Below are 13,913 nucleotides of genomic sequence, written 5' to 3'. Positions count from 1 at the left end.
CTGGATGAGATACCACCAATTGGAGTCAAAGACCTCACGGGTATTTGGTTCTGAGATATTTCTAAGATGGTTCTAAGATACAGTATGAGAATAAGCGTTTCTTATGTTTCCCATTAAAGTTTAAAAAGTTAAAAATATAGGTCTAAAGGTAACTTGGTCTTTGCTCTAGTTATTTAGCTTTGTCATGTTTATCTCGCAGACCTTTGATGGCTTTTGGTTTGCTTTTGGCACCCGTTACTGGGTTGCCAGCCTAAATTTCGTTGGTTTAAATTTGTACACAGCAGCTGACTTGTGCATGAGAAACTCAACCATCTATGTTCAATATCTACATTGGAAAAGTGAATTTGGAGGCATTTGATTTTTTGTACCATGTTCTGCATAAAATTTTGCTCGCTAAACATTGGCTCAGCTGTAATTATAAGAACAAGGTCACAAAGATGGATGTACTATATGAAATCATCGACTTACTTAGATTTTACTTTTTCATTTTACTAAACAATGCTTCAATGTCATTTCTGGCCTCTAAATGAAATTTGTACCGAATTACGCCTGCCTCAGCCATTGATTGAACCCACTTTTCTGGATGAGATACCACCAATTGGAGTCAAAGACGTCACGGTTATTTGGTTCTGAGATATTTCCAAGATGGTTCTAAGATACAGTATGAGAATAAGCGTTTCTTATGTTTCCCATTAAAGTTTAAAAAGTTAAAAATATAGGTCTAAAGGTAACTTGGTCTTTGCTCTAGTTATTTAGCTTTGTCATGTTTATCTCGCAGACCTTTGATGGCTTTTGGTTTGCTTTTGGCACCCGTTACTGGATTGCCAGCCTAAATTTCGTTGGTTTAAATTTGTACACAGCAGCTGACTTGTGCATGAGAAACTCAACCATCTATGTTCAATATCTACATTGGAAAAGTGAATTTGGAGGCATTTGATTTTTTGTACCATGTTCTGCATAAAATTTTGCTCGCTAAACATTGGCTCAGCTGTAATTATAAGAACAAGGTCACAAAGATGGATGTACTATATGAAATCATCGACTTACTTAGATTTTACTTTTTCATTTTACTAAACAATGCTTCAATGTCATTTCTGGCCTCTAAATGAAATTTGTACCGAATTACGCCTGCCTCAGCCATTGATTGAACCCACTTTTCTGGATGAGATACCACCAATTGGAGTCAAAGACGTCACGGTTATTTGGTTCTGAGATATTTCCAAGATGGTTCTAAGATACAGTATGAGAATAAGCGTTTCTTATGTTTCCCATTAAAGTTTAAAAAGTTAAAAATATAGGTCTAAAGGTAACTTGGTCTTTGCTCTAGTTATTTAGCTTTGTCATGTTTATCTCGCAGACCTTTGATGGCTTTTGGTTTGCTTTTGGCACCCGTTACTGGATTGCCAGCCTAAATTTCGTTGGTTTAAATTTGTACACAGCAGCTGACTTGTGCATGAGAAACTCAACCATCTATGTTCAATATCTACATTGGAAAAGTGAATTCGGAGGCATTTGATTTTTTGTACCATGTTCTACATAAAATTTTGCTCGCTAAACATTGGCTCAACTATAATTATAAGAACAAGGTCACAAAGATGGATGTACTATATGAAATCATCGACTTACTTAGATTTTACTTTTTCATTTTACTAAACAATGCTTCAATGTCATTTCTGGCCTTTAAATGAAATTTGTACCGAATTACGCCTGCCTCAGCCATTGATTGAACCCACTTCTCTTGATAAGATGCCACCAATTGGATTCGAAGACGTCACAGGTATTTGGTTCTAAGATATTTCGAAGCTGTTTTTTCAAACGTAAGTTTTGGGACAAAGTTTCCATCTCTAACGTCTAAATGAAGAAAATAAAAACCAGAATTAATTATCTCTTTACATTCTTGTGCCAAATTTGACAAATACCAGTTTAAAATTGAAAGCCCAATGGAAAGTTTTATTTCAACTTATAAGATTTTAACGATCAGGTGGTAATCTGGTAAGATAAGATATTTATTTTTTTAAAATCGCTATCACAAACCCATAAAGGGCCAAATTTGGACTTCGGAGTGGACAATATAAATGGTTACACTAAAAATGCAAAGAACAACAACGAAATAGAGAAAACCATAATTAACAATCATTTAAAAGTCAATAATTAAACTGTAAAAAGCCAATTATAAATTAAAAAGATAAAAACTGGTCAAACTAAACTTAGAGCAAGACATAAATGCATTAAAAACTGTTAGAAAGTGGTTAAACTAAACTTAGAGTAAGACATAAATGCATTTAATTTAAAAGTTATATTAATAAAATATAAAAAGCTCAACTACAGTAAATCAATAAGAGTTAAAAACAATAAAAACTGTTCCAGAAAGGGGGGGGGCAAGCAAATGAGTGCAAGACCCTCGGCAGTACTATTAACTAATAAACAAAAAAGAGGGAAAAAAGAAACTATTGAGACATTTTATTCATTTTTTCTCTAATGAAGGGGATAAAAGTTCTTTCATATCTGGAAGTAACGCAGCGAATGGGGGACAAAGCAGGGATGGGCTCAGAAACCGCTCGAGGTGGCCGTAATCTGGATGGAGAGTGACGTTTGGGGAAAATACTTGCCGTCCGAGGGTTTGTTATGGTATTTTTTGCAAAACGGAGGCACAACGAAACCCTGCTTTGCTCCAGGGTTTTCAGACTAGCTTTTCTTAGAAGCAGAGAATATGGCACCTTGCCTTCTTTGAAAATTATTTGCAAGGCCCTTTTTTGAATTGATTCGATTTTTTCCAATTCTTCGTGAGAGATACCAGGGTGCCAAACTGGACAAGCATATTCTAGATGCGGGCGGACAAAAGACCTTTGAACTCTTAAGGATTGGGAAGAGGGGACGCTGAATTTATTTAGGAGCTTAAGGAGGGCGATAGACACATTAGCTCTATGGACGATGTCTTTAACGTGGATATCCCACTTTAAATTTGAAGAAATTGTGACGCCAAGTAGTTTAAATGAGGACACAGAAATTTCAGGAAGGATAAGATTAAGAAAATAGGGCGAGAATTTGAGGAAACAAATGGGCATTATCATGGACTTAGAGGGATTTACTGTCATGTCTAAGTCTAAGGCCTCGTCTCCAATTTTATTGAGGATACTCATAGGGTCACTTATTAAATTTCTGAAGCAAGTTTCAACAACCGTTAAGTCATCAACAAATTTCCATCGGTCAGGAAATCCCTTTGCGAGGCTGTTGATCATTACTGAAAAAAGAAAAGAACCTAGGAGATTACCTTGGGGTATGCCGTTGTGGACAGGGAGAGGATTTGAATAATGATTTTGGTATTTGACAACTTGCGATCTATTTGTTAAGAAGGAGGCAACTAATTTCACCAGTAAGGGATCAATATTGAACTCTTTGACAAGTTTCTCAATTAAAATATTGTGGTTAACAAGGTCGAATGCTTTCTGAAGGTCGATGGAAATTAAATTTAGCCAGGAATTAGGCTTTTCAAGGGTTTTCCCGATGTGATCAATAAGAGAAACGAGGTAATGGGAAGTAGAGGTGGATTTTAGGTTCCCAAATTGTTTCAAGTCAGTAAGAGGTAGGATTTTTTTTCTTTAGCCAATCTGCAAGTAATCCTTCTGGATATGGAAGTCATTGTTAACCCAAAAACAGTTAAAAATGGTGTTAATGTCTTACAGCTTGAGACGGCTGTTGGTGCTGCTATGAAATCGTTTGACAATTGTATGTTTATATATCGTTTGACAATTGTATGTATGTTAAACGTACAATTGTACGTTTGACTAGTATGTATATCCTAACACTACGTGTTAGGATAAACATACTAGTAGTATGCTTATGTATGTTCTTATACATACATTCTATTAAATTACTTTTTTTATTTAATATGATTTAAATGACGTTCTATATAAGTAAATTAGTTTAAAATTTTAGATCCAAAAACCCCTAAAATCACTAAAAATCAGCTTAAACATTACGTTTAGGGAATTTTGTGTGTCGCTTTTTCAATGTTAATGAGGGGTCTATTGAGTTTGTTCCGAAAAATTGCCCTGTTCAACATGTTCCCTTAAAGTCTGAGAAATGCAAATTTGACTCGTCCCAATTTTAGCTCCCAAAAACTTCTAGAATGAGGGTTCCAACCCCCCTCCTGCCAACGAGTTCGCTTGAAATGACTGCTAAGTTAATCTTAATAGGTGCCGCGGTTTTCATGATGATTAACATTGAAGTTTAGTTTTTCATGATACAGGTTTTGTGTACTATTTGAGTAGCGCCATATGTCTAGCTTTGACTTAGCCTCCGAGAAAAACTCCTCCCTCAAACTGCTTCATTTATAAAGCGTTCTCGGGGGGGGGGGAGTCTTTCTCTCCTGGCTGAAATAAAGAGTAACCTAAGTTAAGCTACTGGGCTCATACCCCAATGATAGAAAAATCTCTCTTTAAATGATTATGCTTATTTTTTTCCTACGTCCTTATAGTATCTGCCCACTCCTGGTTAGGTTTGTGGATTAGAATAGAAATAAACTCTTTAAGATTTATCACCATTATAATTGAAGAAAGAAAGGAAAATAGACTAAAATATTTCTTAATTCAATCGGTAGCCTCAGTGATCTTTTTAGCGAGTACACTAAATCAATCATTTTCATTTTTGATCCCCCTTGCTCTATTAACTAAGATTGGAGCAGCCCTGTTTCATATATGACTGGTGATTATCTTCAAGTCTATATCGCGGAAGGTCCTTGCACTCTAACGGACTTTAAAAAAAATTTTACCTCTTCTAGGTATCATTATAACCCACTATACAATCTCCTGTTTTATACTCGTCAGACACCGAATGGGGGGGCTCGGGAGGGTCAGCCACGCCACCCTCCGCCTCATTATAGCTTTTTCCATTATTAGACATTTATCCTGGCTTATGATTAATACAACCAGATTTTTTCTAGTATCAACTTAATATGTCACTTACTTAATTAGTCTTTATCTTGTAGTAGCCCTATTACAGCAGAAGGGGTTGTTCTCTCTAACTCAAATAAATGATAGCACTAGACTAACGTATAAGATTTCAATTTCAATCGGCCTCCTCTCTTTAGCTGGGCTCCCCCCTTTCCTGGGGTTTTCATCAAATGAATATCTCTAAAAATAAATATTTTACCCCCCTTTATTATCTTGGCTCTTGTTTCATCTTCATGTCTCTCAGTCTATTTTTATTTTAAGATTGCTATGAGCTCTCTTTTGTTTCCCTCAGAAATAAAATCTAAAAACATAGAAGTTCTAGCGGTTTTATCGATAAGATTTAATGTCTTACTTCCCCTATTATTTCTGAAAAGCTTTAAGTTAACTAAACTACCAGCCTTCAAAGCCGGGAATAAGAGATTCTTAAGCTGTAATTCTTTTGCGTCTTGCCCAGACGAGGGTATTATCTACATAATTACAGTATCAACGTAATCCTTTTTATCAGGCACCTCGTCCCTATATATTATATATGAAATGTAAATTCCTCTTTAGTAATCAAAATCCTACGTGCACAAAACACATATATATATGTATTTATATCTTACTGTTTAATGAGATTTGAAAAGTCAGAACCATTAAGCCTAGGGATTGACCATCTTAAGATTTGCAATCTTACATTTTTTAAACCACTAAGCCCGGAAGTAATTTTAGTAAAGGGAAGTTTCCTTAAATAAACTTACAAGTGAGCACCGATGATCTTACCCTTTACTTATGCAACGTTGAGTTTATTCTACACATCTCACAGATATATTTGACCTGGATATTTTATTTTAGGATATTGGTAAGGACTAGTGTTACGTTCTTTAATCATATTTATTCTGTCAGAATTGGGTCAACCCGGCTCCCTAAACGGAGATGAACAGGTGTATAATGTCATTGTGACGGTTCATGCATTTATTATTATCTTATTTATACTTATACCCATTCTGATTGGGGGATTTGGTAACTGGCTAGTACCTATTATATTAGGGGCCCCTGATATAGCTTTTCCCCGTCTAAACAACTTGAGATTTTGAATACTCCCACCTTCCTTAACTCTCCTCTTAGCTAGATCTATGGTTGAAAGAGGAGCAGGACCCGGATGAACAGTCTAACCACCCCTGTCCTCCGCCATTGCCCATGCCGGACCTTCGCTAGATTTAGCTATCTTCTCCCTACACTTAGCTGGGGCCTCCTCAATCTTAGGAGCTGTAAACTTCATTACCACTATTATCAATATACGACCTCAGTCAATATCTATTGACCGTATACCACTCTTGGTATGGGCCGTAGGAATCAAAGCCGTCCTCTTACTTTTGTCTCTACCTGTACTGGCAGGAGCTATTACCATGTTGTTGACTAATCGTAATTTAAATACTTCTTTCTTTGATCCCGCAGGTGGTGGAGATCCCATCCTCTATCAACATCTATTTTGGTTCTTTGGTCACCCTGAAGTATATATTCTAATCTTACCCGGATTTGGTATGGTCTCTCATATTATTAGTCAAGAAAGAGGGAAAAAAGAAGCATTTGGTACGTTAGGTATAATTTATACTATACTTGCTATCGGGATTCTTGGTTTTGTGGTCTGAGCCCACCATATATTTACTGTAGGTATAGATGTGGATACTCGAGCCTATTTCACTGCTGCAACCATAATTATTGCAATCTCTACTGGAAATAAGATTTTTAGATGGATCGGGACTCTTCACGGAACACGACTTACTATAACCCCATCTATATTATGAACCATGGGATTTGTCTTCTTATTCACTGTAGGGGGTCTTACTGGAGTTGTCCTTTCGAATTCTGGAATTGATATTGTTCTACATGACACTTATTATGTTGTTGCTCACTTCCACTACGTCTTGTCAATAGGAACTGTATTTGTTGTTATAGGGGGATTCGTACATTGATTCCCTCTTATAACCGGGCTAAGAATGAATCAGTTCCTTCTTAAGGTTCATTTTTTATTATATTTATAGGGGTAAACTTAACCTTTTTCCCACAACATTTCTTAGGTCTCGCAGGCATACCACGCCGCTATGTAGATTATCCCGACACATATGCCTCATGGAATGAAGTTTCTTCGTTAGGAAGAATTGTGTCTTTAATTGCGACACTTATATTTATTTTTTGCATCTGGGAAGCTATGGTTACCAAACGAATTAATCTTTTTTCACTAAACTTAAGATCGAGTGTAGAGTGAAATCACCCCCACCCATCTGCTGACCACTCTTACGAAGAGATTACTATAATTTCTAAATTTTAAAGTGGCAGAAACGCATATGCGTTGTATTTCAGTTAAAAAGCTGTGTGACACATTTTCATAAGTATCACTTGGGTAAGCTGGTCCATAGAAATTTACCTTCATATATACGCTTTACAATTATTTTTTTTCATGATCATGAAAGCGGTTTCTGGCGTAGTATAAACACTAGGTAAGTGATTGTACTCTACGAGTTAAATTAATATCATATTATCAATATATCAATCATTTATGTAATGTAGCAATAAGAAGAATTTCAATTTATTCATACTATTCGTAGCTTCTATCTCTCAATACACTCTCGTATCCGTCATTATTTAATTGATGAAATTCGTAACCCTACCCTAACAATTAAAGTGACGGGACACCAATGATATTGATCTTATGAGTACTCTGATTTTGATGATGTTTAAGTTGACTCCTAGATGTTGATAACCGCCTCCCTGTTCCATATAATCAAGCTATTCGTATAATGATTACCTCAGATGATGTCCTTCATTCATGGGCTGTACCATGCTTAGGCATTAAAATAGATACAGTCCCGGGCCGACTTAATCAGTCTAGACTCTTAGTAAATATCCCTGGAGTCTTCTACGGACAGTGTTCTGAAATTTGCGTCTCTTGACATATTTTTATGCCTATCGTACTTGATGCTCTTAGAGAAAGAGATTTCCTGAAATGACTTGAGTTACAAATTTCATAGGGTGGCTGAAATTTAAGCGATAGCCTCTTAAGCTTTCTTATGGTGATTACCCCTTATGGAGATAAAGATTTAGTTTAATAATAAATATAAGGTTGTCAACTTTAAGAAGCCAATGGCAGTCTCTTATTCCTCAAAGACTACCACTTCCTAGAATTATAATCTTTTTTGCCTCCATGCTCCTCCTATGAGTTCTTGTGGCTCTGGTCTTTTTCCTCTATCAGCCGCAACCGATATTTCCTACTAAGACGCTATTAAATAAAGTTGTTTACCCGAGTTGAAAATGATAACGAATATATTCTCAATATTTTATCCGACGTCCTCTTTTGTATCTTCTATATTGATAATGCTTAAACATCTTAGATTGGGAACTATTGCAGAGTGAGGACTCACGTCTATATAAATAGTTTTGGAGATAAAAGAATGAACCTTGTTAATAATATTACTGAAAAGTAGGAGATTGCCAGATAACCTCTTATACAATAGTATATGACTATAACTTTTTTTGTTTATTATCGTATTGAATTTTTTATGCTTGTGTACATATGTTTTTACTGCTACAATACATTTGGCAGTTACCTTGAGATTGGCGGTACCCCTATGGGACTCTTTTGTTATTTACGCTTGGGTTAGGCAAACTCTAAATGCCTTGGCCCACCTCGTCCCATTAGGAACGCCAGCACCCCTAATGCCCTTTATGGTGCTAATTGAAATTATTAGAAACCTTATTCGGCCTATCACTCTCTCTGTGCGACTCGCAGCCAACATAATCGCCGGTCATCTCCTTGTAACTCTTCTAGGAAACCAAGGCACCATAGAAAATGTTTATATTGCCATAGTCGTGGTATTTGTGCAAGTTATTCTTTTAGTCCTAGAATTCTCTGTCGCTATCATCCAATCCTATGTCTTTATGAATTTAATAACTTTCTATGCAAGAGAATAATGAATCAATTAAATCACCCCTATCATTTAGTTAACGTTAGACCATGGCCCTTGGCCACAAGCATGGGAGCTTTTGTGATGACTTCAGGTCTTGTCAAATGATTTCACTCTTTTGACAGAGTATTATTTCTCACGGGATTAATTATAGTTACAATTGTTTCCTATCATTAATGACGTGATGTCTCACGAGAGGCTACTTTCCAAGAGATGCATTCAGGTAAGGTTGGCTTCGGCCTACGATGGGGAATTATCCTCTTTATCATTTCTGAGGTTTCCTTTTTTGTATCCTTCTTTTGAGCGTTTTTTCATAGAAGTTTGTCACCGAATATTGAAGTTGGAGCTCTATGACCACCGATCGGAGTAGAAAGATTTAACACATGTCAAGTACCTGTTCTTAATACGATAATTCTTTGAGCTTCAGGAGTTACTTTAACTAGATCACAAAATTCTAAGCTATTGACTAATTTTGGTCTGTGTATACAAGGACATTTAGTGACTGTTCTTCTATTGGTATGAGTCTCATTACTACAGGGATTATAGTACATATACGACTCTTTCACTCTTGCAGATAGACTTTAAGGATCTATGTTTTTTCTAGCAACAGGCTTTCATGGCTTCATGTACTTATTGGTACTATTTTTCTTATCGTTTGCGCAATACGTCATGCTAAGTGTTATTTCTCCCCTCAGCATCACGTCGTGATTGAAGCTGCAGCTTGATTCTGGCTCTTTGTAGATGGAGTTTTATTGTTTCTCTATCTCTCTTTTTTCTGGTGGGGGGACTAGTATATTTATAGTTTAGATATTATAATTGACTTAATATCAAGATACCATGCTCGGTACAGATAATTATTTTAGTTTGATTGACAATTTTAATCATTGTTTTTGTCATATTAGTCCTAGGGGTCCTAGTAAATAAAAAAAACCTCTCTTGATCGTGAAAAGAACTCTCCTTTTGAATGCGGGTTTAACCCGCTAAATTCGTCCTGCGCCCCTTTGTCCCATTTATTCTTTTTACTTACCTTGTTTTTTATTCTTTTTGATGTAGAGATCACCCTCCTTCTACATGTAGTGTTTCTAAATATCTCAATTATAGGAACCTGCTTAGTTATCTTATTTTATTTTATCCTTACCATTGGACTGCTCTATGAATGAAAAGAAGGAGCCCTTAGATGAATTAAGTAGGTGATGGTCCTATAGACTTCCCTATAAGGAGAATAGTTTAGGTAGAACATTGGGTTTGCATCCTAAAAGAGGATATTCCTTCTCTCAGAGTAAGAATTGATATATCAAATTCAGTTTCGACCTGAATTTAGGCCTATTGGCCTCACTCTTTAGCAGAAGCTAATAAATAGCGCGTCATTGTTACTGGAGAGCGAAGGATAACCCCTGCTAAGAGGCAGGAAGAAGGAAGGGAGCTGCTAACTCTCCGACCGGGTAGTTGGATTCTACTCGTTTCCTAGTTATATAGTATATAGAATAAAATACTTTTTCAATGTATAGACCTACATGGGTCTTTTAAAGATGTAACTTAATAATCCGCATCGACATATACAGTGTTTTTCTCTAGATCATCTCTGTACATCGAGGATTAATAAAGATAGTAAAGAACCTAAAATAATTACCCCATATGCAGAGGATGACAAGAGTGAAAATAGAGATGACCCCCACAATCTATTTTCATAAACTAGATATGGGCCTATTTCTTCTACCCACCCCTGGTCCCCCTTATAGAAAATAAGTTCCCCCACACGCAAGAGGACTAAACTTATGTACCCTGTAATGAATGGCAAAAAAATATACCCCCTAGACAATGTCTTAAGTTGAAACTATATAACTTAATAAAGTAAGATAATATGACTCCCACCCCTACGAAAGATAGAAGTATAATTTTTTCAATTCCCCCTCAGATCGGTCTTATGTTCCCTAAAAACCCTCAGTAGAACAAATAATCTCGTACAACGGTCCCCCAATAAAGAATAAAGAGGGGATTAGATAGTCCCCCTCTTCATCCCTATATTGACAACTCAGGTTGTAATTATATGAACAAAGACATATTAGGGCAATTCGAGATGAATAAACTCTCGTCAAAAGAAATGAAATTAGTATAAGAATGCTGGGAATAATTATGAATGATTCTTCTGAAGATTCAATGATTAAGTCCTTTGAGAAAAAGCCTGATAAGAACGGAAATCCTATTAGTCTTAAAGAGCATACCAAAATAATATGGCTTGTATATCGAAGTATTTTAGAAACTCCCCCCCTATCTGACGCATATCCTGTACGCCTAATGAATGAATTACTACCCCCGAACATACAAAAAGAAGAGCCTTGAAAAGTGCGTGAGCAAATAAATGGAAATAGCAGAATAGTGTTAGCCCCAACCTTAGAGAGAATATCATCACCCCTAATTGACTTAGCGTAGATAATGCGATTACTCGTTTTAAATCATTCTCCCCAAATGCAGCCAGTCCCGAGAAAAATGAAGTCACAGCTCCTGCGATGATAAGCAGGAAACACCCCCCTCTCTCAAACGAGGGTGATAGACGAATTATTAAGTAAATCCCTGCAGTTAATAATGTAGAGGAGTGAACAAACGAGGAAACAGGTGTAGGAGCTGCCATAGCTGTAGGTAATCATGCGGAAGAGGGAAGCTGAGCTCTCTTATTAAAGGATGACACGATAAAGAAAATTATGACTGATGAGGAAAAGTATCTTAAAAATATATAATCCCAACTTTTTGAATAGAATATTAGACACAATGATCAAAAAATCAATGCATTTCCTACCCGGTTTCTTAAGATTCTGATTATTCCTTTGGAAGAGGACGCATAATTTTTTTAAAATATAGTTAGGAGGTAGGAAGTAATACCGACCCCATCACAACCTAGTATTAGTCTCAGTCCGTCCGATGAAAAAACTAGCAAGATCATAGATAGAATGAATCCTAGCAATATATGTATAAATATATATATATATATATATATATATATATATATATATATATATTATATATATATATATATATATATATATATATATATATATATATATATATATATATATATATATATATATATATATATATATATATATATATATATATATATATATATATATATATAACGACCTATAAAAACCTCCTCATTCATATAATAAGAAGAATAGATTACTACTTGGGAAGAGATCAGAAGAACTAAAAAGATGAATGATATGCCTAACCAATCTAAACACAATTGGTAATCTAGGTGTAATAGAGTTGTATTTAATAAATAAACCTCATTTAATGTAAATAATACGAATGAACAACACATAGCCACCCCTCTAGTAGCTAATAACATGTAACATACTCCAACCGCGCACACGCCTGTCAGAAATGCAAGACTTGATAAACACCCAAGACTTTAATTATAAAATATCACATTAGAAAAAAATAATTCACACGAAGTTACTGAAATGGGCTCTTCTGATTAAATATTCTCTCAAGCTATAATATAAACAGCTAGAAATATAAAGACTCTCTCCGTGGCTGGTACTAGAGTAGAGGTAAATGAAATAGAAAGATGAAAAAAAACACACAATTCCGGATAAAGCCACTATTAACCAATCAAAAGTAAAAACGCCAATAAAGAAATATATTTCGGAAAAAAATTATCCGACGGGGGGAGTCCCATGTTAAAAAATCTAAGACCGAGTCACCAAAAACATAAATACGGTAGAAGTGATGTTTTTCTACGATTAACAAAGAAACAAATAATTCAACTACGGTTATATAATAGATTAATAAAGTAAAATAAAACAGAGGACAATATTCAGTGATTTCAAATCATAAAAATTGATATGATATTAAGGTGGTAACCGGATGCTAATATGGCTAGAATGACAAATGACATATGAGCTACAGAAGAAAAGGCAATTAAAGAGTTAACATCAGATTGTCGAAGACAAATTAAACAACTATAAATTCCGCCTAACATACAGATTCTTATTACCGCAGTTTCACTGTGTATATTTAACCCCTGAACTAAATAAGGACCATAACCACCTAATTTCAGAAGAATAGCAGCTAGCACAATAGAACCAGTAACAGGTGCCTCCATATGGGCCCTAGGGAGTCTCATATGAGTAAAATAAATAGGGAGCTTGACTAAGAATTACAGAATTACTAGCGAGAAAATTGTATTATCTCTAAAATCCCCTCAAAATTGCAGAATAGATGATGAATAAATTCTTGTGTGGGTAACAATTACAAAGAGAAGGGGTAAAGAGGAGAGTAGTGTATAAAACAGAAAGTAATAGGAAGCAGGAAGCTGTTCCGGTTGGTAGCCTCAACCGAGAATTAAAATAGCTGTAGGAATTAAAGAGCATTAAAAAAACACGTAAAATCCAATAAATGACTGAGTAGTAAAAGTCAGTCATAAAAGAGTGAAGAGGCTTAATAAAATAACTCTGTAAATTAGAGACCAATTTGGCTTAAGTCTAATGACTATAAAAAAAAACACCCCCGAACTCAGCGTCAGGAGAATAATTCCCCACCCTAAATGAAATTCCAGTAACAATCTGTAAATGAGTATTAGATATGCTAAACCTGAAGTAAAAAATCAATTACTCATTCAAAAATTGCACTTGGTCTGAACCAGAAGATTCGCAGTAAAGACACTAGGACCGACAGCCCTAACTCTCCTTCACATAATTTGATTATCCGGAAATTAACTTCGTTTATTAGTATCAGATTATGATTCGACATGATAATTCTTAATAATAGACTGCTACTAACGTATAGTATTATGAGAGTAACAAAGAAGTTTTAGCTAATTTATGAAAATATTCATCACCATCCGGAACGGTCTGTTTAAATTAAAAAAATAGAATGTTAAAAAAAAAAATAAGATTTTTTTTTTAATACGAATTTATAGAAGTCTCTCAGTCTTAAAAATAGTAATTACCATCTTTAACTTCAAAAGTTAATATTTTTATTAAACTCCATGTTGATGTGCTAAGATTTGTCTTTA

General features: G+C 35.3%; 1 pseudogene; it reads right to left on the bottom strand.

Moving 5' to 3' along the window:
* Window positions 1-1,327: 1,327 nt before the first annotated feature.
* LOC148942986 (ribulose-phosphate 3-epimerase-like) lies at window positions 1,328-4,787 on the bottom strand (annotated as a pseudogene).
* Window positions 4,788-13,913: the final 9,126 nt, after the last annotated feature.

Source organism: Artemia sp. Qi Xiang Cuo, chromosome 16 (assembly GCF_049724085.1).
Source record: "Artemia sp. Qi Xiang Cuo chromosome 16, ASM4972408v1, whole genome shotgun sequence".
Lineage (NCBI taxonomy): Eukaryota > Metazoa > Arthropoda > Branchiopoda > Anostraca > Artemiidae > Artemia > Artemia sp. Qi Xiang Cuo.
The sequence above is the reverse complement of the archived record's forward strand: the minus strand, read 5'-3'. Positions and strand labels throughout refer to the sequence as shown.